Raw genomic sequence first — 27,625 nt, forward strand, 5'->3', positions numbered from 1 at the left:
AGAGGTGAGCCATCTTCTTTTTTTTCTCTGTTTTCCTGGTGAACTGGTTGTGTGTTGGTTGTCTTTCTATTTGATATTGGACTTTGACTGACGTTATTTTGGACTGAATCTACTGTGTCAAATATCCTAAGTTAACAAGAAATAACCTGGCCACCGGCAGAGAAAGAGCTAAAACAATTGTCTGATCTCCGTGGTGTGTCAGCAAAAGAAAAGGAACTCTCCAGCTCCTACTGGAGAGATTCTTGGTTATACTTTCTTTGTCTATTGTGAGTCATTGTCACGCCAAATTTGTCCACATGTGTCGTTGTCTGTCTTTGTTTCATTAGAATAAATGACTGTTCTATATTTCATGTTCAGAGAGATAAAAAGGGTTAAACCTTCTGGCTTGATTTAATTTAAAACTTGTTTAAAAGGCAACCTCAATTTCCACAACAAAAGCTGATAGGCAAGTCCCCCTGCTCTGCAGCTGGATGTGAGGCACAGCTGGATTAGCCCTGGCAAAAATGATTCTTTGCACAAGCTGCTCTTGGGGAGGCCAAGAACTTTTTGGCTTTCCTGGGAAAGAAACTGATGGTTTTTTTTTTCCCTAGAGAAATTTCTGTGACAGTGTTCATTGGTTTATTGGGTTCAACAAATGACAAGATGCTTCACTCTTGATATTACAGGTAAGCAAGTAAGAAAATTTTTTTTTAGATGAAACATAAAATGTGCATCTGCTTCATTTTTTGTTTCTGAGTACTTTTAAAGGTATTAAAACATTCTATGTGTTTTGGTTATACATTATTAGCCCATAAGTTATTGGATACGATTAAACATTAGCAACTCTGGTAACAGAAAGTTACATACACCAAATGTTGGGTTTTGAAGACAAACAATCAACGTATAAGGTCAGATTACGGCCAGATGTATTAGTAGTGGGTGATTTTAATACCCCACACTAATCTCTAGATACCGCATCCAAACTGATAAGTCAAATAACCTCAGTGATGAACTGTAAAATAGAACAAATAGACTGTGCGAATGCTTCACGGAATGACAGAGTCCATCCAACAGAAACAGAGTTCACACCTTTTCACTGTGCCCTGGAGACTCTCAGCTAAGACTACAAATCAAGTCTTTCTGAATATAAAAGAATCAAAATAATCCCTTATATGATATCACATGATAGTGTAGTTAACTAGAAATCAGTAATGTGAAAAGTACAGAAACTCCATAAATGCATTGAGACCTAACAACACACCTTTCCATGACTAGTGTGTCCCCAAGACATCAGGGAAGAAATGAGAAAGTTTCTAGAATTAAGTGAAAATGAAAGTGTAAGTTACCAGAGTTACAAGGTTACAGATACATGTATGTGCAGGCACACACACACACAAGGTATGTAATTTTAAAAATTAAAATACACAAAACATCCTTTTCCAAGCATCCGCCAAGATGGATGAAGTGCGGCAAAAGAAGTTTATCATGGCATGGACCTTAACCAACTGCTGGACATGTCCTGTGAGCCACTGTGCAATTGTATAGTGCCCACCAGAAGGAGAAGCAGCACTCACTACACAAGCACTCGAGGAATGCCAAGAAGGAGGCACCACCCTGGAGAAGCCGGAGGTAGTGAAGACCCACCTGAGGGACATGATCATTCTGCCTGAGATGGTCGGCAGCATGGTGGGTGTGTACAATGGTAAGACCTTCAACCAGGAGGAAAACAAACTGGAGATGATCAGACACTACCTGGGCGAGTTCTCCATCACCTACAAGCCTGTGATGAATGGTCAGCCTGGTATTGGTGCCACCTACTCCTCCCAATTCATCCTTAACAACTAACCAAGGCCAACAAATACTGGAGTTTTTATTGTTTTGTTGTTGTTGTTGTTGTTGTTGTTGTTGTTTTTGTCCTTTGGGGTAGGGAAGAGAAAGAAACAGAAAACAAATAAGAACCAAAGGGAGGGGAATGCACTCACTTTAACTCCAAACCCTAAAAGTATCTAGGTGAAGTAAACACTAGAAGATGAAAAAGTCTCCCAGGCTCATGGGTGGGCTGAATCAGCAAATGGAAAAGGCTGCATTGCTGAAAGCAATGTATAGATTGATCACAGTTTCCATCAAATATATAGTGACATTCTGTTAGAAATAGTTATTCAAAAATTTATATGTAAGCTCAAAAAATGCACAAATAGCTTGAAGAATTCTTTTTTAAGATTTATTTCTTTATTTTATTTTTTACTTTTTTATTTTTTTATTTTTTGGTTTTTGGTTTTTCGAGACAGGGTTTCTCTGTGTAGCCCTGGCTGTCCTGGAACTCACTTTGTACACCAAGCTATCCTTGAACTCTCAAACTCAGAAATCCACCTGCCTCTGCCTTCCAAGCTGGGATTAAAGGCGTGCACAACCACTGCCCGGCCATTTCTTTATTTTATGAATATGAGTACACTGTAGCTTTCCTCAGACAGACCAGAAGAAGGCATCCAATCCCATTACAGATGGTTGTGAGCCACCATGTAGTTGCTGGGAATTGAACCATGACCTTTGGAATAGCATTCATGCTCTTAACCTCCAGGGCCTTGTGTCCAGCCCTAGCTGGAGGAATTCTTAGCAGTGCTGGGTGAATGACAGGACTGCATCCTCAGCTTCAGTTCTGAGCCACTGTAACCGACCCATAGACCAATGGTGTGGAGGGAGGACCCAGCAGGACACACACAGGGACATACACCTCATTTTTTATAAAACTTCCAAAAACATATACTGGGGTTGTGGGGAAGACAGCCCCGTTAACAAAAAACCTTTAAAATGAATCAAAGACCACAGTGTAAGGCTTGAAGGTTTGAAAATCTGAGATGAGGACAGGTCAAGACACAGGCAGAGACAAGAGCAGGACTCTCACAGCACAGGAGGAAATCCTAAGACTGGACAAATTACATGCAATTAAAAAGCTTCTTTCTCTAGAGCAAGAGAAAGAATCACAAGAGTGGAGACATGATTTACACAACGGGAAGATGTATTTACTTACTACACATCAGCTAGCAGATTAAAGAGCTGAGAATTTTATCCCACAAAATATCAAATCATCCAATCAATAAATGAGCTACTGGTGTGGAGAGATGGGGAGATAGATGACAGAGAGATGATGGAGGGATAGGAAGAGGTTAATAGTTTCTCCTGCTCTTCCAGAGGATGAGAGTTCAGCTCCCAGCACCTACATCAGGAGGCTTACAACCACCTATAACTCTAGCTCCAGAGGATCCAACACTATGGACCCTGGACACATGTCATACACATAATCAAAAATGAATGAATGAATGAATGAAGTACTGAACCAAATAGTTCTAAAACAAAGAAATGTAAATGGACAATGAGTACTTAAAGAAGTGTTCAATATTGCTAGCTAGCAGAGAGATGCACGTGCAAACTTCTTTGTGAGTCTTTCTTACTCCAGTCAAAATGGCCATCATCAAGAAAAACAGTGATAGCCAGATGTGATGGTGCGCACGTTTAACCTCAACTCTGGGGAGGAAGAGCAGGTGGATCTCTGTGAGATCTAACCAGAGTGGTCTACAAAGTGAGTTCCAGGACAGCCAGGGCTGTTTCACAGAGAAACCCTGTCTGATAAAAACAAACAAGTTAACAAACATGAACCCCAAAGCATATGAAGGAAGGAAGAAAGAAAGAAAGAAAGAAAGAAAGAAAGAGAAAGGGGTGATTGAGGGAGGGAGCGAGGGAGAGAAAGAGAGAGAGAGAGAGAAAGAGAGAGAGGGAGAGGGAGAGGGAGAGGGAGAAGGGAGAGAGGGAGGGAAAGAGAGAAAGAAAGAAGGAAATAAGTAAAAAAAGAAAGAAGGCAGGCAGGCATGCAGGCAAGCAAGGAAACAATCTAGAACATGATATACCTGGCTTGGAGAGGTGGCTCAGTAGTTAAGAGCACTGGCTGCACTTCCAGAGAAACTATGTTTAGCACCCATATGGCAGCTCACAACTGTCTGTAATTTCAGTACCAGGGGGATCCAACATGCTCACACAGACAAACACACATAAAGTAAAACTAAATCTTAAAAAGAAAGATGCTGAAAACGAAGCTACCATACAACTCCACTAACCCACTCTTGGGTAACCCACTCTTGGTGAGACACTGACACACTAAGTCATACCACACACAGACACTTGTGCATCCATGTTTATTGCTGCACTGTTCACAACGGCCAGAGAGTAGAACCTGCCATGTGACCAGCAACCGATGAACACAGAAAATGTGGCACATATACACAATGGAATATTACTCAGTCATACAGAACAATAAGCTCACAGCACTTGCTGTGAATATGCCATTGGACAGCATTCTGTTAAGTGAGATAAGTCAGACTCAGAAAGATAAATACATATTTTCTCTTATATATGCAAGGATGTTATTTATTTATCTGTTTTGAGACAAAGTCTTGTTAGGAGCCGCGTTGGCCATTGCAACATGGCGCCGGTTTCCTGCTTCCTGGTTCTTCTTGAGAGCCTTGCTTGAATGTGCGCCTGCGCAAGGCGCGAAAACCAGTATGCTAATTGGCGATGTCGTAAGAGCCAATGAGTGTGTGGCACGTCTCCTAGGGCTCTATATAAGCCACAGGTTTTTCGGGCTTGGGGTCCCTCGCTTCACTGCTATCTAGAGAGCTGTACAATAAATTGCTGTCAGAAGAATCCTGAGTGTGGCGTTCTCCTTATCGGCGAGGCTGCGCGCTGCAAATTGGTACCTGAAACCCGGGAACGAAGCCGAACGTCTCGGTGTTTTATCCAGTTTCGAGGGACCCTGTTGGCTCAACAGAGGATTCAGAACTGACAGCATGAGAAGTCTAGATGCTTTTCTGCAAGGTATGGTGGATCCTGTCTATTTTGCTATTGCTATCCTTGTTTGGGCAGTGGTAGTTCTTGTGCTCTGCTTCTGTTTTAACTACCATACCCAAGACAAGGTAAGAGAGGGACAAAGAGCTTTAGCAGAACGCCAGGGTGGCCTATCAGAAGCAGAAAAGGTTAAGAGCGCTAAAAATAAAATAAAGAAAAAGGAAAAGAAAAAAGAGGAAATTAAGAAGGAAGTAGCTACAAAAAAGGAACATAAAAAACAGGAAGAGCCTAAGAGAAAACTATATCCTGTGTTAACTGAGTTTCAGAATTTAAGAATTAATGACTTCGACTCTGAGGAGACGTCCTTGGGGGATGAAGAAGATACAGAGGATACCGACACCTCATCCTCTGATAGTGTGTTAGATCTTGAGGAACAGGCAGAGTTAGATAAAGAAGCAGCCCGTTATGAGTCTGAAAGATACGGGCTGGATTCACCTTATGCATCGGGGTATGCCCCATCTGCTCCACCACTGGAGGAAGTAGTTAGAGTTAAAAAAAAAACACCTTGGAAAGGGAAAGGATTAAATGCATGGATGAAGGCTTGTAGAGAAATAGGAGGACCTCTATCTAATGCCGGATTGGCAGCTGCTGTTTTAGCGGCTCAGAGGGCCTCTAATGTTAAATGTTTCAGGTGTGGAAAACTGGGACACATACAAAGACAATGTAGAGCACCTGGCACTACTAGTACATTATTACTCACTGCCTTGAAGCCTGGGCTGCTTGGGGCAAGCCTCTTCAGCTGAAAACTGATAATGGACCAGCCTATATGTCTAAAACCTTTCAAAAGTTTTGCTTAAGGCTTGGTGTCTGTCATATAACTGGCTTGCCATATAATCCTCAGGCACAAGGGATTGTGGAACATGCCAATGGCACATTGAAAACTTATTTACAAAAACAAAAGGGAGGAATAGGCCCCAACATGGGACCTAAGACATCTATCTCTCTAGCCCTATTTACCTTAAATTTTTAAAATCTGGATTCTGATGGGCAATCTGCTGCTGACAGACATGTGGCTCCAAGTCCTCAAAAAGAATACGTTAAATGGAAAGATGTCTTAACTAACCAATGGAAGGGCCCGGATCCAGTTTTGGTGAGATCCAGGGGAGCTGTTTGTGTTTTTCCACAGGATCAAGAAAATCCAATCTGGATACCAAGCAGACTGACCAGAAGTGTGAAAGAGGACTCACCAACCCCTGAAGACAAATTTAGCGGGGGGCTGCTACCAGTTTATCAGCCTTTACAACTCTAGGAAATCGGTCACAACAGGCTGAGGAGCTACAAGAAGAACTCGTGCTCAAGATTGCTGTTTTGAATGGGACCAGAATAAACCCGATTGATGTTAGAGACTTCACTTCCTGGCTCACGTCCACTTTCTCCTTTTTAAGGAGTGGATGGGGTGGGAATGTTTGGCTGTATGATCTTTGGGGGAGTGCTGATCACACTTTGGTTGCTCTGCAAATTTAAAAAACAACATCATAGAGATAAAGTACTTATCACTCAGGCACTGCTTGCCTCAGAGCAGGGAACATCCCCTCAAGCTTGGTTAAATATGCTTAAACAATGAGACACTATCATTCAATGGGATACCCTGAGGGCTCGTGTTCCCATTGCACCAGGAATCCTGAGTGGCAGTCCTCCACACTTCCCAGGGCTCGGGTTCCCATTGCACGGGACATAAGTGTGGAGGGTCTCAATACTGTTTAACTGCCTTGAACGCCTTTCTGGTAGAATGGTGGGCTTGATCGGTGAAATAACAGTTGGAAAATTGTTGCAGCAATTTAATAAAAAAAGGGGGAGATGTTAGGAGCCGCGTTGGCCATTGCAACATGGCACTGGTTTCCTGTTTCCTGGTTCTTCTTGAGAGCCTTGCTTGAATGTGCGCCTGCGCAAGGCACGAAAACCAGTATGCTAATTGGCGATGTCGTAAGAGCCAATGAGTGTGTGGCACGTCTCCTAGGGCTCTATATAAGCCACAGGTTTTTCAGGCTTGGGGTCCCTCGCTTCACTGCTATCTAGAGAGCTGTACAATAAATTGCTGTCAGAAGAATCCTGAGTGTGGCGTTCTCCTTATCGGCGAGGCTGCGCGCTGCAAAGTCTTATTATGTAGCTCCTGCTAGCCTGAAACTTGATAGGAATTTGACTGGCTTCAACCTATGAGATCTGTCTGTCTGCTTCCTGAGTGCTACGATTAAAGGCATGAACCACCAGCTTTAAATTTGTATTGTTTGACTTTTATTTTATGTTTATGAGTGTCTTATCTGCATGTATGTCTGTGCCCAAATGGTACAGGAGAATTCCCTGGAGTCCCTAGAATTGGAGATACAGATGGCTGGTTCTAAGCTACCATATGGATGCTGGGAAACAAACCCAGGTCCTCTGCAAGAGAAGCAAGTCCTCTTAAGCCCTGAGCTGTCTCTCCAGCCCCATGGAACCTTCGTGTAGGGGTGTGGGTCAGGGGACAGGACTAGAAAGGACATCATGAGAAGGAAGGAAGGAAGAAGGAAGGAAGGAAGGAAGGAAGGAAGGAAGGAAGGAGGAAGGAAGGAAGGAAGGAAGGAAGGAGGGAGGAAGGAAGGAAGGAAGGAAGGAAGGAAGGAAGGAAGGAAGGAAGGAAGGAAGGAAGGAAGGATCAGAAGTTGTGAAGCAGTATTGTGAAGTGGTTCTCAACCTTCCTAACATTGTGACCCTTTAATGAAGTTCCTCAGGCTGTGGTGACCCTACCATAAAATAATTTTCATTGCCAATTTGTAACTGTAAACTTGCTACTGCTATGAATCATAATGCAAATATCTGTGTTTTCTGATGGTCTTCGGAGAGACATGACTCCCAGGTTGAGAATCCCTGGGATAGTGGCTAGCAGACCTGAGGAATCCTATGAGGAAGAAAGAGACCAGCTGGATGGTGGAGAACGGAAGTTTAGTTGGGGAACAATCTCCAGGTTTAATGATACAAGTGTATAAAACTGTCATGATGAACACCATCACTGTGTACTGACCTCATAAAATAACCTGTTTTTAAATGAGAATGGTGGGCTAGAAAGTTGTTGAGCACTGTGTGAGCACTCTAAGGTGAGAGGTCTGTCAGCAACATGACTCTCCGATATTTGAGGCCTTTCTGGGGCCCTTTAAGTAATATCATTTCCACTGTTAGTTCTCCTGATGGTGTGGTGGTTTGCATAAGAATGGGCCTCAGGTTCCTATATTTGATTGCTTTGTCAGCAGGGAGTGATACTACTTCAAAGTAGTAGGAAATGTAGCCTTGTTGGAGTTGGTTATGGCTTTGTTGAAGGAAGTATGTCCTTGAGAGTGGGATTTGAGGTATGAGAAGCCAAAGCTAGGGCCACTGTCCTCCTCCAGCCCACCCTCAGCATGTGGACCAGGATGGAGCTCTTAACTATTTCAGCACCAGGTCAGCTGACCATGCTCCTTGTCATGAGGATAATTGTAAATATAGTGGTTAAGGAATGGCCCCCACAGTCTCATGTGATTGGACACTTGGCCATAGGGAGCTGCACTCTTAGGAGGTGTGGCCCTATTGGAGGAAGTGTGTCACTGTGGGATCAGGCTCACCTCAAGCTCTCCTATGCTCAAGCTATGCCCAGTGTGGCACACAGTCTCCTTCTACTGCCTGTAGATCTTGATGTAGAACTCTCAGCTCCTCCAGCCCCATGTCTGCCTGCATGCCACCATGCTTTCTAATGAGAAAGCTAGGCTGATTCCATGACAGACATCAAATTGATAGTTAAAAAGACAGCCGTAATTAGTGGGCCGGTCCAGGCAAGCCCAAGCAAGTCAATTATTAATAAAAAATCAAGGAGATAAAGAAAACCAGGCTTCAGCCTACACACACCAATAATAGATGCCTAGGGTTAGAATAAGATAAAGATCATCTGTCCCAGAATTCTAATGTGCTTTAAAACCTGTGAGCTCACTTGATTGTCTTTGTATCTTGGTAATGGGAGACCCCAGCATACTGGACTTCTACAGAAGAAAATACTCTTTACATACTATTTGAGTCTGGGGTATAGTCCTTTGGCAAACCACAGATGAACCCTTACACTACCATGATGATAATAGACTAGACTTCTAAAACTGTAAGCCAGATTCAATTAAATGTTTCCTTTACAAGAGTTGCCTTGGTCATGGAGTCATCTCACAGCAATAGAACAGTGCCTGTGGTAGTAGTTTAATGCTGTAGCCACAGTGGAATGTTTAGTCCCTTCTGGCTAGTGAGTCATGAAAGCTACATTCTCTGTGGTTTGCTTGGAAGTGTTAGGCTGGAACCCCAGCTCATCCTGCACAAGCTAGGAAACCCTTCTGATGACTTTCAAATCCTAACTGCACAGAAAGAAGTCTCCCTCTTACTTGGCAAAAAAGTCTGGGCTAACGTTCTCCTTAGGCCCATGAAGGGCTGTCTTGTTCCTTCCACAAACCTTCCCAGCTTTGCTGACATGGGTCCCAAATCTTGTTCCAGGTGCTCTACTCCAAATCTCTTACTCGATTTCTAAATCTAAATTCTACACTGCTGATAAGCAAATAAATTACAAAATAATTGATGATCTTGTGATTACAGTTCCCTTAACCAAGACCCTTGCCATTTTTCCTAACTTATTAACCGTTTCCTTTCCTGACACTGCCTCCAGCTTAAAACTAATTGTATAAACTATTAAAAATAATGGAAGCTCACAAGTTACTTGTTAATACTTCATAAATAATCACATTCTTTCATATGTTGATAACTATACTTATAGTCATAATTCATTATCAAAGCACGTTAATTACCAAAAAAAAACCCTTCAAATACCCTCCTATATATGTTTTGAAAGTTCAACAAAAAGTAAATAACTAAAAACAAACAGTGTTTGTCTATTTGGGTATACTTTAGATAGACAGGTGGTCCTCAGACACTTCAGAGATCTTCAGAGTATGGGATTTAAAATGTCTAATAAAAAAGCATTTCATAAGACACCTGCTCCTGACAGCACCCTTGATCTCCTCCAAAAGAGATGGGCACAGAGACCCTTCACCTGGAGTTTGCTTCGAATATGACAAAGAAGGCCACTGGGCTATAAACTGCCCTGGTCTCTACTGCTGATAACACACTGTCCACACTGTGGATGGGCAGGTCACTGGGAAGTTGACTCACTTTTGCTAGACAAGGTAGGTCAGTTCTCCTAAGTTCCTGCTCTATTGGAAAGTCTGTAAGATTTTCTGGGCCTGAAGGGCAAAAATGGATGCCCCAGTGACCACAGAGGAATCTTGTCCATGTAGCTGCTGAGTCTGTGTCATTTTTAATAGACTCAGAAGCTGCTCTTTCTTTATGTAACTTCCTGCTTACTCACATAGGATTTATCCTCTTAGGTCTTATGGGTTTGAGGATAAGTTTACTAACAAAAACCAAGGGCTCAGCTGCCTTCTCAGTCCTCTTATTGTGTAAAAATCAGGCCTAAACCCTCACTCTCCTAAAGCTGCCACTGCTGGGTCTAGACTCATTTTAACTTATTACCAGACTTAAGAAAGTTTTCTATATGACTTTTTACTATTCCTTTATCTAAAGAAACTCACTTTACAATGACTGCTCTCAATGATCAACCACCTACGTCTCATGTCAAATAGTTGGGTAGGCAAAATATAACGTTTAAAGTTTATGTAAGGCCTGAGGATACAAAAGCTTCTAAGGAAGTGTTTAAGGATCTAAGAAAATGTTCAAGGATGCAGGAAGGTGTTTTGAGATTGATAAAAGTAAGGTATGAGCCGGGCAGTGGTGGCGCACGCCTTTAATCCCAGCACTTGGGAGGCAGAGGCAGGCGGATTTCTGAGTTCGAGGCCAGCCTGGTCTACAGAGTGAGTTCCAGGACAGCCAGGACTATACAGAGAAACCCTGTCTCGAAAAACCAAAAAAAAAAAACCAAAAAAAAAAAAAAAGTAAGGTATGAAGAACGGAGCGTAAAAAAATTAGGCAATACAAAAAATGATTTAAGGTGCTTATGATTCTGATCCCTCTCTATATTACTGTTGTATTAAGGTTCAAAAGTTCAAAAGTTGACTATTAAGCAATTAAGTTCTCATACACTATTAGCCTAACTCTGATAAAGCCTTCCAATGTGTGATCCACTATTATAATAGAAACAAGTTCAAGATTTTAAACTTCCACTGGTTGTTTTCTAAATATAGACTTAAAAGTGTTTCTCATTAAAAAGGTCTGTCTAATCTACATGCATCCAGCCTTCTGTATAGAGGAAAGAAGTCCCTCTACCCAATCTCTAATCATACTGCAAATCAGGATCAAGGGAGCTCTTGTCCCTTCTGTCTCACAGAAGGTTTGTCTTCCCTGAGCTGACCTTAAAGAGTCTTCATGCTTTTAACCCCAAATCATTTTTCAAGTGTCTACTATGACACAAAGGTATGAGTTTACTGTCTTTCCTACAATATGAGTTTCAGTATAGATTACAAACAATGATGTCTTAGTCAGGGTTTCTACTCCTGTACAAACATCCTGACCAAGAAACAAGTTGGGGAGGAAAGCATTTAGTCAGCTCATACTTCCACATTGCTGTTGGTCACCAAAGGAAGTCAGGATAGGAACTCACACAGGACAGGAACTTGGAGGTAGGAGCTGATGCAGAGGTCATGGAGGGGTGCTACTTACTGGTTTGCTCAGCTTGCTTTCTTACCATCCCAGGAATGACACCACCCTCAATAGAATAGACCCCCTTTCTTGATCACTAGTTGAGAAAATGCCTCACACGTGGACCTCAAGGAGGCATTTCGTTAAGGGAGGCTCCTTTCTACCTGGTAACTCCAGCATGTGTCAATTTGAAACATAAAACCAGAGAGTAAAAATGATAATGCTAACTTGTCCAAAACTTACCTCTTTGTGTAAACTCACAAGCTTTAGTGGCCCTACAAAAGTAGAAGATCAGAACCTCCTTGTGACTGATAAGGGTGACACCTGCATATCCCTGGGAAACAACAAGCCTGATGGAGACCCAGACTGAGTCACTCCACAAATTGTCGAAAGAACTCCACCCACGCCAGGCGGTGGTGGCACACACCTTTAATCCCAGGACTTGGGAGGCAGAGGCAGGTGGATTTCTGACCTCGAGGCCAGCCTGGTCTACAGAGTGAGTTCCAGGACAGCCAGAACTACACAGAGAAACCCTGTCTCGAAAAAGAAACAAAAACTATAAAACAAACAAAAAACAAAAAAAAACCAAAAAAACAAAAAAAACAAAAAAACTCCACCCATGGGCTGGAGAGTTGGCTCAGCGGTTAAGAGCACTGACTGCTCTTCCAGAGGTCCTGAGTTCAATTCCCAGCAACCACATGGTGGCTTACAACCATCTGTAATGAGATCTGATGCCCTCTTCTGGTATGTTTGAAGATAGTGAGAGTGTACTCACACTCATAAAATAAATGAAGCTTAAAGAAAAGAAATAGAACTCTGCCCATACAACCAGGACACATCTGAGTTCCATTCTTCCTGTCAGCTTTTGCTCTTCACATAGGCTAGCCCATTCAGAGGACAGAAGATACTAATCTATTTTTCTTCTAGGCCATCCCTTCTTCTCTTCTTCCACAAATGGAATTTATGAAGTCTCCGGGATGACAGACAACCAAACGCATCTGCACCCATACCTCCTGAGTTTGAACCCAGCAACTCCTCACCCTCCCAACTCATGTCATTCCTCTTCAGCAGGAAGTAGCCAGATCTGAACAGGAACCCCTGGACCTAAAGAGGTTGGTATGTTAAGATGGAACCCCTGCTCATCTACAGAACAAGCCTGGAAACCCCATCCGCTTCTCCTTCCCCCAAATCTGCCTGCTCAGAGCAAACTCTAGGGTAACTTGTCATCACTTCTCATCTCAGAGTTTCCTGCCAGGGGTCAGTTATTGACCATGGATGGACACAGTCCCAGCTCCCAGATCACGTGTCATCACTCCACATCCTAGAACCACAAAACCTTCTTGCTTTAGTCTGGATGTGTAACTTCCCTGACCTCCACGTGTGACATCAGTGAATCCACCTGAGAGCTGCCTCCTAAGAAACCTGCCCTATCTACTCTTAATCTGGTCTAATCTGGCCTATGTTTGCATCACTGAGAAAGAAAGCACCTATCAGGAAGAAGCTGTTGCTACTTCCACCTCTGAGCAAGCTAAGGCTGAGCTGCACTATGGAGGTGGTGTGGTCTCCACCAAGTTCCAAACACTTGTCCTAGCTGTGCAAGCTCCCAGGGGTGATCATAACCCCTTGGCCACATCAATTAGAATCATCCTCTCCCTAAACACAGAGCCCAGGAACTCCCCCGTACAAGGAGACTTGTTGATTCCCAGAATCTGCCTGTCTGTAGGACACAGGAGTGAGGTGATAGCCATCATATCCATCTTGATTTTGTGTGGGCAAACTCTACCCTTCCTCATCCTACTGATGATCCAGTATCCTTCAAAAAATGCTGCTCTATGTTTATGTTTGTACATTTATTGAATTTTCCAAACTCCTGGGTCTCATTGCATTCTAACCCTGTGACTGACTTCGGTACTTGTCCTTTCTTGAGGCTGAGCTTGGCAAGATTCTGCCCTGGCTGGAGAGTAGGACATGGAGATGTTGCCTGAAGGGAGGCCTGCAGACTAATGACGTTTCTGACCTAGACTAGACAATAGAGCCAGGGAGGCATAGAGAGCACACGTGGGGTCCTGAGAAGTCGGTTCCCAGTGCACCGGGGGGGGGGGGGTTCCACATGCAGCTTTAGGCCACATTCTTCTAGCAAGACCCAGGTGGGAGCCTCCTCATCCCAGCTGTCCCCAAGAAGCCCAGAGAGCAAGGAGATAGAACTCTGCTCCTGCCATGGGGTGCTCTGTTCCAAGACATGCTCCATCTACCAACAGAGAAGGGTAAGAGGTTATGCTGCCTGTAGTTTGAGCTTGAGGGAAGCAGCACCTTCCTGTGTAAACCTGGATGTCCCCAGGGCCCCATTGCACCCACAAGGCTAGGTCCTCTCACCAACTCCAGCTGCTTTGACAATACTGTTGACTCCAGAGCCTTAGCCAGCAGCTGCCACTGAGTTTCACTCAGCACTGTGGAGAGATCAGGGCTTAGAGAGGGTTCCAGAATGCACCATATAGAACCTAGTCCTCTCTTCCTGATCCCTTCTAACCCCTCCGTGGTCTCCCAAAAGGTAGAAGACAGGGGCTGCAAATTTCAACACCAGCTCTCCAGAATTGAGCACCAGACACTCAAGGATGCAGTATGCTTGGCCGTACAGAGGCTCCACCTTTCCTCTACTGCACAGGCCTTGCCCTAGATGAGGGAGGGATGGAGTAAGTGAGGCTGAGCAGGTTTGTCCAGACCCTGTCCACCACAAGCACTGTCACTCACTGAGGCCTCTAAGGCTTCCAGGCGGGGCTGGTCCTGTAAAATCCTCCCGATGTCCACTAGTAGATGTTGTCTCAACTCCATTTCTAAGCTCCCCAGTTCTAAGAGGGCAGCCTTCAGCTCTGCACACAGGCCTTGGCAGCCTTCCCTGAATTCTTCTTCCTCAGGGATTCCATCTGGAGGACAGAGGTCAGTGCTACATGATGTCCATGAGGTCTTGGGGAACATTAGTTCGTAGGGGTAGGTCCAGGGAGCAGATGCAGAAGCTGTGGAGTTCCAGGGTACTTACCTTACCTGCCTGTGATCCTCGCAAATGGGTCGCAGCCATGTAGAGCAGAGAACAGATCAAAACTATGGCGATTCTGGTCCACTACTCTTCTCTGGACTAGGCAACAGATCTGGATTGTGGAAGGGGAAGATTTGTTTTGTGTAGTGGCCCAGGGACCATTGTCTCATGTCAAAGAGGGCTGAGAATTTTTCCCTGGACCCTCCTAGATCCATCCCTCCTAATAATGGCAGCCCAGGGCAGATGGAAAGCTAAGCAGTCTTAGATCAGCAACATCACTGAGTTAAGCCTCACACATTGTGTATACATGTGTATGTGTGGTGTGTGCACACCTCTTGTCTTGAGCACAGAACACCTCAAACCTAAGGGGTATGTAAGGCCGGAGGGTCTGGGGCCGTACCTGAGGAGGGCTGAAAGGTCCTCTCTTTCTCATCCAAGATGTGATGGATATCTGGCAGCAGGTAGAAGCAAGCAGGTCACCAACTCCCTTGACTCCAGGGCTCCTGGGACCTCATCAGATCCTGCCCCTATGACCCACATCTTAGTTCCTGGAATACTTTACCATCCTGTCTGGGAGATCATGCAGCCAGATACCCACAGCATCCCCTAGCTAGCTGAAGTGATTCTCTGCCAAAGTCTGGACTCTAGAGACAGTCCCTTGCCACTCACCCAATGTAGAGCCAATGAGAAGTTTGTCCACTTGGAATGCAAGGATGCTGCCTGCAGGAAGGGTCACCATCTTCTTCCGGCTTTGGTGGCCCTTGCCTTCACCCTGAAGGATGGATATGGGCTCAGGGGTGTAGAGTGAATAGCTACGAGTGGAGTGTTGGTGACAGGCTTGTCATTGGTACTGGCTGATCGAATGGAAGAGTCTTCAATCGCTGCCTGGGATGTTGCCCCAGCTTCTAAGATTCCTTACATTGCTCTGTGCCCAAGTAGGACTAGGCTGGTGTTAGGGTTAGCATAACATACCTGGAGAAATGAGACTATAGGCACTGTAAACTTTCCTGAGCCTTCCTAGCTGTGGGTCTGGGTGATCTCTACCTCCTCCTTTGTCTGAAGCACCGCAGTGATAACAAACACATCATCCCCAGGGCTCCAAAGCTGTTGCAAGATTTTATTCTCAGGCTGTTGCAGGTGTCTACAGAAAAATTGCCAAGGCTTCCCCACCATGGACTAGCCTCCCTTTCTCCCTTCCTGCTTACAGGTATGATGGAAAGGCTAGTGAATCCAGGACTCTTTGGAGGCCATGCTTGACAACGCTTCCAGGGCATTCCCTATAGTGTCTAGGTGCATCTGAGGGTAATGACAAGATCAAACTCAGAGAAGTGAATTCCTATGCCTGTGAGGGGACTCCATTATATACGATCCATCAATGTTCCAAGTCCACATCACCCTCTTTCCATAGCAACCAGAAGGTCAGCCTGATTCCAAGGGACTTGGGCCCTTCCTTGATATCCTGACCTTCAGGATACAGTCCTGGTAACCAAGGTTTAATATCCCTCCCCACCTGACTTTGTTTATACTGCTCCCTTCCTCTTGGACTTCCCTTGTTAAGTGCTGAAAGATACTGTCTCAGAACACTTCTGATACCCAGAACCCAGCAACCTTCCCAAGAAGCATGGCTGCTCAAGATAAGAGAGCCATCATCCCTTTCAGGGCTCACCCTTCACTCTTCATGATCTCCCATGTCTTCTGAGTCACAGGCAGTATACACATACTCATGGAGGCCTTGGAACTGTCAGACAATGTAGCCCCACCAGAAATTCTCCATTCTGCAATTGGTGACATCACAGCCACACTGGCCTGAATGTTCCCATTGACGACATCAAAGACTTGGAAATGGCCAAAGCACTCTGGTTCTAAAATGAGACCAGCTCTACTGTCCTATTCCAGTAGCAACTGCTTTCTCTTTCCTCTGTAGCAATGCTGCCTGTAAAGAACTCCCCACTCTGCAAATAGGGCCAGAGGAGTAGAGCTGAACGTGCCCAGTAAGATGGCAGGCTGGGCTTCACCTACTCCCTTCTTCTATTCAATATGGGGACTCAGGATGTGGAAGAGGGGAGCAGGTAAAGGAGATACCTGGTTCTGGAGCACACTGGGTTCTATGATGTCTTTGATTGACAGGTTGACATATGTATAATGGGGTTTCCGTAACCATGAGGTTGAAAATCTTCTGCTCAGGAGTCAGTAGGGCTTGAAGCTGGTCGAATTCTGAAGGCAGTCCACTGAGATGAGATCTCCTCTGCCATGGTCCACTTTGTGGATCACACTCTTGACTTCTCTTTCAAAGGCTAATGTCATGATCCTGGGGGCGGATGGCAGAGGTCCACACTTAGTTGCCTCCAGCACTCAGGAACCCCATCCCTTCAGAGTAGACTTGTCTTGTTAGTCCTGGCACATCCTGCCTGACCAACACAACACAGAGGACACTGTTCACTCTGTGGCTCACTTATCTTTATCTCCCTGGGGTCTCTGTCACTTGACTGAGGAGGATGAGGAAGAGATAGCTTGTGTCCACAGGTCCTGCACTATCCACACAATTAATTACTGTGTGTCTCTGATGGCCACCTGCTGAAGTCTAAGATATAATATTACACTCACTGGCTGAGGGCCAAGGCTGGGGAAAGAACTCGAGCCATCACTTATAAGGGACTTGGCACAGGAGCCCAGAGCAAAGACAGTGTTCAGGTGTTCATTCAAGGGTTCAGTGGTTTCCTCCAGGCTCTCATGTACAGCTCTGTGAGTTACCTGACCTCCTTTAACCTTCATGGGTCATAGACCAAAACAGGCCTGAGGCAGACAACCTGTGCAGTGTGGAGCAACAGTTACACCCCTAGGATACCTGGTCTCTGGACTAAGGGTCGAGAGTGAGGCAAGAAGTCCCTTGGGAATCAGGGAGAGACTTATGGGCCAGGGAATCAGCATTCAGCCCAGAAGCTTAGAGATCCCCCTGTCCCCCTTCCTGTCCCCCCCCAGCATCTCCCGCCCCCCGTAAGCATAAAGCCAAAACCAGGCTGGTCCAACTGTATCTGTAGTGGGTGGCCTCCATGGAGGCTAGGTCCTAGGTGCTAGGGTCTCTTCAATCTGTCTGGTATAGTTGGGCTTCTGGAAGGCTGAATCCACAAGTTAACAAGCAGAAATCAAGGCCATACCAGAGTAGGAGCTGCTGGGCTCTGGGAGTGTGCATTTTCTCAGAAAAAGAAAATGGAGCCCGATGTCTGCCTGAAAGATTGGTCTGTCAAGTGGACATAGATCTTGAGGCTAATAATTGTGATTCTAATGATGAAGATGGCTCAAAATCCTTATCTGCCAGCTGATTTAATCTGGCATGTAGTCTTCATCAATACTTACAGCCACCCACTATACCTGGTGGCCAGACTTTGTGTCTAATCCCTGTCAACCAGCAGTTGAATTAGACACTGGAATATTACTGCTTCCAACCTTATTTTCTACATTGCTTGGATAAATCATGTTGCTTTTAACCTTTAGAACTTTGTGTCTCAAGCAGATAGGTTGCCTTCAAACAGGATTGTTCTCAGCAAGCTCAGCTATTCATCACGGCAGTTATCCATCACTATGAAGAACTACATCGATTGCATGCCCACAGGTCCTTTGATCTGAATGGGGCTTTGATCTATTTGGGAAAGAGTGTGCCAATGATGGCCAGTTAGTCAAAGATGGGTAAGAGTGCCTTGAGCTCCTATAAACATAAGGCAGAGGGATACATCAATATGTTATGTATTACCTCAAAGACAGGTAAAATAGGAGCAATATAGATGCCAACCTAAGCCAGGCACAGTCACCCGGCCACTCTGTACCCGAGATGGGGTGAAATATTGTACCCCATCCAGCTTCTGCCACTGCTCATATTTTATAAAACTAAAAAGGGGGGAAATGTGCCTTTCCCCAGCCTTGAGCAGGCCTGAGAGACCTTGTTTACCACAACTGACCAAATAATAGGACCTGGATGGAACTACCCACTTTGGCTGCATGTACAGCCTGCTAAAGAAACTGCCTACTGAGCTTGGCTTGAGACAATTCCAGCCTGCAATTAAGGATGGATTTACCTCACCCACCTGTTCTGAAGCAAAAGGAGTAGGGTGGTGAAGGTGGGGCTTCCCCTTTAAATTAAAAGCTGGACATCAAAGCATTGAGCATTGATCAGAGACCTTTGTCTTGGATTCATAACTTCTCACCCTCCACTCTCCTTATATTTCCAGCCCTCTTTTCAGGGGAACCCAGTTGTGTCGTGGCCGCTGGTGGCCACAAGGGAGGGGCTGAGTAGCAGGGTGGCCCACCTAGATCTTCACCTGTACTGAGATATTCGGGCTCACCAAGCGAAGTAATGAGGTTCTGGGGTGCCGAGCAGGGGTGTCTTTTCTTTTCAACCAGGGAACAATGGGAGTGCCAAGCAAGAGGTGTTCTCAAGGTGTCAGGACACAAAATGAAACTATGAAGCTGAAGCTAGAGGCATTCAAGGAGCACTTCTTATCAGAACAGTGGGCTCTGCCTGCCCTAGCCTATAAATGTTTGAATATAATAGACTCCCAGAATTATGCACTTTCAAATGGCTGGAGTATAGGACATATGAACTGTTTTCAATAGAGGCATTTATTTTCAAAGCTCTGGACTCCCAGGGGGCTGTAGAGATGGCCCAGCAGTTAAGATCAGGCACATTCTTACAGGGGATTCGAATTCTGTTCCTAGCACTCACATGGGAGCTAGTAACCAAGTTCCAAAGCATCCAGAGTGTTCTTCTGCCTTTCATGAGCACCACACACACATGGTACACAGGCACACAAGATGACAAAGAATAAAATAAAAATAAAGAAAAAATGCTTTCAATAAACCTGGAGTTAAGTAGAAGCATTCAAACTAGCTGCAGGCTCCTCAGTGCCATAGTGTTCTGGTATCAGGTACTGTGGACCTCCCTTCAGCACACAGTTCCTCACAACCAGCCCTCCCAGACCACTCTTAGGCTTTGGAGCATTGTGTCTTGAGCCCCAGGTTTAAGGTAGGGCTCTTGAGAATGTCCCTTCTCCCAGGCTTGGCCATGGTAGGAACAGGCTGCTGCCAGGTTCAGGTCCCTTCATTGACATCTCTCAGTGCATCAGGGATAGGATGTTTGTAGCCCACCCAATCTTTGAAGGCATATTGCTAGACAGAGCTGTTCTCTACCAGGACCCCAGAAATCAAGAAGCTCATTCATATTCTGACTCTAGAGATGTGCAGGCCCTCTCTATTGGAGGGGCCCATACCTGTGGTGCTTACCTGGTGTGGTCTCTCCATGATGAAGACAGGGCACTGGTCTGGGTGGGAGCTTGCCTGGTGCAACTCCTTGTTCACAGTTTTGGGACTTTAAAAACAATCTTAAATGAAAAGTTCTGGGTCTGTTAGCTCCTGTTTCAGACAAAAGGGAAACATTATATTGTACTGAGAGAACCCAGAACCAGTTCATCAGGTAGAGGGTCTGTGGGGTCTGAGTCAACCTTGAGCTCTGATTGAACTCATATGCTGGTCATGAGTCCATCTGCTTGCTGGTTTCAGTAGGAGTCTCCAAGGAATGTAGGGTCTGGTATACATGGATGTGTCCTAGTTCTCTTCAGCTGCCAACTTCATCCAAGCTTGAGTCACTTGGGATGGGTGGCTGAGATTTTCCATTGAGCACAGGTTCAGAGAATTTCAGAAACACCCTGTGCCAGGAAATGTCTCAGCCGAGGTACAGGTGAGACCCCTTACCTCTACTTCTATATACCAAAGATATCTCATCACCAGGGACTGCCAATGATGCAAAGATTAGAATATAAGAATTGCTTAGGTTAGATTAGCCTGGGTGCATATCTGTGGAGCTATCATCTTCAATGGAGATTCATGTGGGAAGGGCCAGCTCATTGTGGGCGGAATCATCCTTATGCATCCGAAAATATGCTTGAGCTGTATAAGAGAACTATGGTGAGAATAGACCTGGAAGTGCGCCAGAAGATAAGCCAGCAAGCAGCTTTCCTCCTTGGTATCTGCCAAAGCTTGTGGCTTCCTGTGCTGATGTAAAGACTAGATTCGCCCTCTCTCCTGGAACAGCAAGGGCACAGCCTGCCCTAGCCTTCTACTCCTCCTTTCCGGAGCCTTCCTGGGCTTTAGGAAGCCCAATAGATCCTGGAAACAGGCAGCTTTGGTTTCTTTTGGTATTGCTTCCTACAATTTCAAAGTGCTAATTGTTTCTTAAACACCTGGGCCATAGTAAAAGTTAGGAATGGATTTCTCTAGCGGTATACAACTGAGCCAGTTGCCAGCAATTATGTAGGCAGTTACCAGGAAAATGCAAATCAAAACTAAATAACAGCAGGCTGGAGAAATGACTCCGTGGATAGAGCACAGACTGTTCTTCAAGAGGTCCTGAGTTCAATTCCCAGGAACCACATCGTGGCTTACAACCATCTGTAAGGGAGTCTGATGCCCTCTTATGGAGTTTCTGAAGAGAACAATGGTGGTGTACTCACATGAGTGAAATAAAAAAGTAAATATTAAAAAAAAATTATCACTATAAAAATGGAAAAAAATTTAAAAAAAAACAAAAAACTAGATAGAATCAAAGGCCAGCCTTGGCTGGCTGGCTGTCATCCTAAGTAAATAGTAGTAAGACTGTAGAAAAACAAACCCTGAGGTCCAGGCAGACAGGAAACTGGAAACAGTAGAGCTGTTCTAGAATACAAAGGCAATTTTTGAAACAGGTGGATGTAGAGTTACCAGATGACCTAGCAGTTGGACTTTTAGTTGCTTATCCAAAGCAAGAGGTCATCCTGGTTTGTGGCTATCAATGGGAAGTGTTGCTGAAAAAGGAAACAAGAGATCAAACAGATCAAATGTGTACACCAATGTCTACTGTAGTATTTAAAGTTTTTCTTGAGATTTAAAAAATGTTTATTTTATGTGTGTGAGTGTTTTGTCTGCATGTATGCATGTGCACCATATGTGGGTGCCAGGAACTGAGTCCTGGTCCTCTGTAAGAGCAGCAAGTGCTCTTAACCCCTGAACCATCTCTCCAGGTCTCCATGGTAACATTTAAAGTATCAAGCAGATAACCCTTAAGTGACCTGAATGTCCATCAACTCATACATAGATTTCAAAAATAGTAAATGTGTACAGTATTTTTACAGTTCTGGGCCCTGTACACACCAGGCAAGAAAGCACCCTATAACTACGCTCTGTCACCAACCCACAGTAGGGTGCTTGCATGGCAACTGGGAGGCATGAATACACTTCTAAGCTACACTGCAGAATGTGGATGAACGTTGACAACATGGCCACAAGCAGAAGAAGCAAGACCAAAACTAAACCAAACCAAGCCATCCAACCAACCAAACACCCACCCTGTCACTGTGCAAGTTATCCTGTATGAAATCCTTCAAATAAGCCAATCTGTTAGTGGTTGCCACTAACTAAGGGATGAATAAATAGGGGAGAAACTCCTAATGGTTTTGGAGTGTTTTTTTCCCCCTGTGGTGTGGGCAATAGTCACACAGGTTTATTTATCTGTGCACTTGTTTATTTAATTGAACTTTGAGAAAGGGTCTCTTTATGTATCCCCTGGTGGCCTGGAACTCACAAGATAAACAAGATTGACTTGGCACTCACAGAGATTGACCTGCCTCTGCCTCCTGAATGCTGGGCTTAAAGGCATGATCCACCTTGCCTATACATGTTTGAATATACTAGACTCCCGGAATTATGCACTTTCAAATGGCTGGAGTGTATGTCATATGAATTGCTTCTCAATAGAGGCATTTATTTTAAAAGCTCTGGACTCCCAGGGGGCTGTAGAGACAGGCCAGCAGTTAAGAGCATGCACACTCTTACAGGGGATTCAAGTTCTGTTCTTAGCACTCACATGGTAGCTAGTAATCAAGTTCCACAGCATCCAGCATGTTCTTCTGCCCTTCATGGGCACCACACACACATGGTACACAGACACACAAGAAGACAAAGCATCAAATAAAAATAAAGAAATAAATGCATTAAATAAACCTGGAAGTTAGTAGAAGCACTCAATGTAGCTGCAGGATCCTCAGGGCCACAGTGTTCTGGTATCAGGTGCTGTGGACCTACCCTCAGCACACAGTTCCTCACAAGCAGCCCTCCCAGACCACTCTTAGGCTTTGGAGCATTGTGTCTTGAGCCCCAGGTATAAGGTAGGGCTCTTGAGAGTGTCCCTTCTCCCAGGCTTGGCCATGGCAGGAACAGGCTGCTGCCAGGTCCAGGTCCCTTCATTGACATCTCTCAGCTCCTCAGGGATGGGATGTTTGCAGCCCATCCAACCTTTGAAGACATATTGCTAGACAGAGCTGTTCTCTACCAGGACCCCAGAAATCAAGAAGCTCATTCATATTCTGACTCTTGAGATCTCTAGGCCCTCTCTATTGGAGGGGCCCATAGCTGTGGTGCTCACCTGGTGTGGTCTCTCCCTGATGAAGACAAGGCACTGGTCTGGATGGGAGCTTGCCTGGTGCAACTCCTTGTTCACAGTTGTGGGACTTTAAAAATAATCTCAAATGAAAAGTTCTGGGTTTGTTGACTACTGATTCAGACAAAAGGGAAACATTATATTGTATTGAGAAAACCCCAGAACCAGTTCATCAGGTAGAGGGTCTGTGGGGTTTGGGTCGACCTTGAGCTCTGATTGAACTCATTTGCTGGTCATGAGTCCATCTCCTTGCTGGTTTCAGTTGGAGGCTCCAAGCAGCGTAGGGTCCAGTATAGATGTTCCTGTCCTAGTTCTTTCAGCTGTCAACTTGATCTAACCTAGAATCACCTGGGATGAGACTTTCCATTGATCTCAGGCTTAGAGAATTCTAGAAACTCCCCTTCCCAGGAATTGACACAGATGAAGTAGGGGAGAGACCCCATACCTCCCCTTCTATATACCACAGATATCTCCTCACCAGGGACTGCCACTGAAGATAAAGATTAGAATGCAAGAATTGCCTAGGTTAGATTGGCCTGTGGATATGTCTGTGGGGCTATCATCTTCAATGGTGATTTATGTGGGGAGGGCCAGCCCTTTGTGGGCAGTATCAAACTCAGGCATCTGAAAACCTGCTCGGGCTGTATAAGAGAACTATGGGAGAATAGATGTGTGAGTGAGCCAGGAGAAAGCCAGCAATCAGCTTTCCTCCTTGGTATCTGCTACAGCTTGTTTGTTCCTGTGCTGATTTAAAGATTAGATTAGATAGTTAGAACTTTCTCCTAGCTTGAGAAACTACCAGGTGGCTGAGACTTTCTGTTGAGCTCAGGGTCAGAGAATTCCAGAATCGCCCTGTCCCAGGAAATGACTTAGCTGAGGTAGGGGCAAGACCACTCACCTCCCCTTCTACATACCAAAGATATCTCCTCACCAGGGGCCTGACATTGAATGCAAAAAACAATGGGCCCCACCAATGAGAGATAACCAACTCATGCTACCTAAAACCTATAGTCTGAAGAAGTAGAAGAATTGAATGCCTTTGTTCTTTGGGGTCTCCTTTGCTCCAGTTGTAGGACCGCCCCAGCGTGCTGGATAAATCAATAAAGTCCTTGCATGTTGCAATCATCTCTGTTTCTGTGTCTTTAGAAAGGAACATCCGGGACTTTAGAACAGGTGCTCCGGGTCTTACACTGACTTTCTTCAAAGAGGAACTGAGATATACAAGCCAAATAAATCCTTTCCTTCCCACAGCAACAAGAAGGAAATCCAAATAGTATATGCATGTATCTCTATATCTGTGTGTACTATAAGGAGATGTGTACGTTTACTCGTTCATGTGTTTATACCTGTAAGTGTATGTGTTCATGTTTCTACATAAGCATAAGCAAACATGTGTATCTGGATGTGTAGAGTGAAAAATTATAGATAATGGGTATATAGAATCCTTTTTAGACATATAAAATATTCTTTAGGCTTTCTTTGTAAGGACATGGAAAATTTTCTGAGAAACTGAGCCATGAAGCAAGTTAGGAATGTAGAAAGACCAGTCACCATTACTAGAACTGGCCGACAGCAAAAAGAAAGGAAAGAATGCAAGTGAACTAGGTGTGAACAAGCTGGGAACCAAGCTGAGAACCAAGCTGGTAACTGCAGTGACAGGGCAAGGCCACAGTGACAGGGAAGGACCACATTCTTGAGAAAAATAAGCGTACAGAGAGTTTTCACATGACCCTGACTCACGTAGGTTGGGTTCCTTTGGAATGTTCCATTATTTTTATGTTATGCCACCTTAACAACCCCTCATCCCCCTACCTATTCCTTGGTTTGTGGTTTTTCCCCTTAAAAACCCCTCTCAAACTGGCTGTCAGGGTCAATTCAGCTCCTGCGTGGACATACGAATTGACCGACAGCTAGCTGTCACACGCCCTAATAAACCTCGCTATTGCTCCGGTACACGGTGTCTTGAGCAGATTACTGGGTGGTCACGACTTTCTGAGACTTGAGTGAGGGTCTCCACTCTGCAGAGGTCTTCAGAAGTACAGATGCTCTTGTGTGTTTATGTGTGCACCTTTGCACAATACATGCACTTGAGTGTATCAGTGGGGCTTGTCCCAAGCCAGGGCTGTCCACTGCAGGAAGTGACACTGTGGGTCCCTGGTTCCAGAGGGTGGCCCACGATGATCTCCTGGCTGGGAACAGAGAGAGAGCAGGGAGGGTCTGCTACTATCTCTGCTGCTACCTCCACGGGCATCTCCACTATCTGTTGGTCCCCAGCTTGGCCTGGTGTGAGAGGTCTGGGCCAAAGGGTACAGAGTGCAAGCAGGGAGCTGCTGCTTCTGTTCCAGTCTCTGCTGTTGCTGCTCAGCCACTCCCAGGTGCTGCACCTGTATCTCCGTGCTGAGCCGGCCCGAGCTGGGCCGATAGGAAGCTGGCTAGCTGGCAAGGAATCAGCTTGGTGCCCCAGGACGGTTCTGGGAGAGCAGATCTCTCTCCAAGTGTTACACCTCTTGAGACAGAAACTCTCAGACACCAGGATGATTCTTGAACACACCTTTACTTCTGAATAGAGCCCTTATATACAGTTTCAGGGTGGGTTAGGGTCTGGCAGTAGATAACGCCTATTGTCTTGGTCTGAGACCTTGGAGACACCTCATCTACATGTGGGAGAGCCTGAGGCACTGTTCCTCTTGACTTATGGTCATAGACGTCTCTTTAGGAGGGGCTGTGGAGGGCCTAAGCTGAATGAAAAGAACCAGGGTCTGGGGTCAGAGCCAAACACCAGCCATCCTGATAAAGGTTCAGGGTTCAAGACTTGCTCAACCAGGCAGCCAGCTGCTTCTCCCAGCCTACTACCCCACATGACTCCATCTGACATACCAGGCCTTCAATCTCCCCGTGGTCTTTTCTAAGCCTTATGAGCTCTCCTCAGCCTTGTTCCTTATTTTTCCCTCTCCAGTTGGGCCAGCACTAGGTCAGGGACAAGGACAAGTAGTCATTGTTTATTTGTTTTGAGACAGGGTTTTGCTTTTTTTGTTTGTTTGTTTTTTTGGTTTTTTTGTATCCCTGGATGTCCTGGAGCTCACTATGTAGATCAGGCTGGCCACAAACTCATAGAGATCCTGCTGCTTCTGTCTGAGATTAGGTCCATGAGCCACAGCACCCTGCTGGAAGAAGCATTTTGAGTGCAGGGGGATCTTGAGGGTTTTCAGCAGGATGTGATAAGCTCTGCCCTACTTCCGTTTTTATTTTTATTTTTCAAGAATTTGTATTACATTGTAAGACTCTTGGGGAGCCTTAGCTTATAGGAGACCCCTGAGTGAACCACGGGGAGACATAATCGATGCAAAAAGCAAGAGGAATTTTAATGATCCAATGCACTGGGGCTTCCTACACTGAAGGTGGAGTGGCGACCCCAGGCAGCCCATTTGGTCAGTTTTTGTATAGTTTAAGGGGTGGATAAGAAACACAATGACTAGGCACAATATGATTGGCAGAACAGTGTGACTTTTAAACTAATTGGTCCTTGGGGAATGAGGTGGCAAGGGTCTCCCTTGTCTGTAGGTGGCAAGGGTTGGTCCTTCCTGGGTAATATGTCTATGTGATGTGGGCATTTCCCACCTGCAAGGTGGGTTCCCTTCCCTATGGTCTGAGGAATATTAATCAGCCTCTCCCTTCCTCCTCTGAATGTTAATCCAGCAAGTGTCCCCTGACTAAGGAATGGTAATTAGCTTCTCTCATGGGGGGCCTGGGGGGCACAAGTGTTCCAAAGTTCCTCTTCATTCCCCTCTTTCTCTTTGTGCATGCTTCAATCTTGAAGCTATTGGATAGTTATGCAGCTTATATCTCTGGTCCTCAGTATCTATAGCTCTTGATACCTTTGTCTCAGGACCATCAACTGTACTGCACCTATGCAATCTTTAATGAAAGCAACTAAGTGGATTTAAAATGCAAGGGTTCAAAGTCAGAGGCAGGAACACAATTATCAGTGGTTCTAACAGTGTCGAAATCAAGGTAGTAAACTAAGGGGAGTTAGAAGTTAAACCAAGACTCAAACTACCTTTCAGCTTGCTTTCTGTCTCTTTCTCTTGGCTAGTCCCTCCAGTACCTTTGTCACTGAATCTTTAACTATCTTCCTCTCACCCCCTGGATGGTCTCCAGTATGTACTTCTCAATTTTCTATACCCTTAGGTAACACAGAGAAAGTAGCTGTCCCTTTACACACATACACTGAGGGGCCTGCTGCCAGCTTCTCTCATTTCGGGAGCACACATGTATGGGGTTTCTCTCAGGACACTTCTCAAGTTTTGGTGTACACACCCTAAGCCCCACCCTCTAAGGCAGCCTCTTTTATTTTGTGTACTCGTGTGGAACTGAAAAGAATAAACCTTTTTTGAGACCCCTAGCATATAGACACTGAAGCCAGGCCATCTGTGCTCCAGGAACTTAGCTGACCACAAAAGGGCAGAACGGAGAATGTGGGTCCTCTGGTTCATATGCTCTGGGCTCTGGGTTCTAGGAGCTGGTTGACCATAAAGAAAATACAGGTCATCTGGGCTGTTCCAAGGACTGGATGGCCACATGATAGGTGATTAAACAAGGCTAAATTCTTGAAAAAATAAGTACACAGAGTG

At 45.1% G+C, this 27,625-nt stretch overlaps 2 pseudogenes; one reads left to right on the top strand and one right to left on the bottom strand.

The window, feature by feature from the left end:
- Positions 1-1,308: 1,308 nt before the first annotated feature.
- On the top strand, positions 1,309-1,824 carry LOC114634830 (annotated as a pseudogene).
- An 11,678-nt stretch (positions 1,825-13,502) lies between these two features.
- Positions 13,503-16,837, bottom strand: LOC114634831 (annotated as a pseudogene).
- Positions 16,838-27,625: the final 10,788 nt, after the last annotated feature.

Source organism: Grammomys surdaster, unplaced genomic scaffold (assembly GCF_004785775.1).
Source record: "Grammomys surdaster isolate TR1022 unplaced genomic scaffold, NIH_TR_1.0 1129, whole genome shotgun sequence".
Classification (NCBI taxonomy): domain Eukaryota; kingdom Metazoa; phylum Chordata; class Mammalia; order Rodentia; family Muridae; genus Grammomys; species Grammomys surdaster.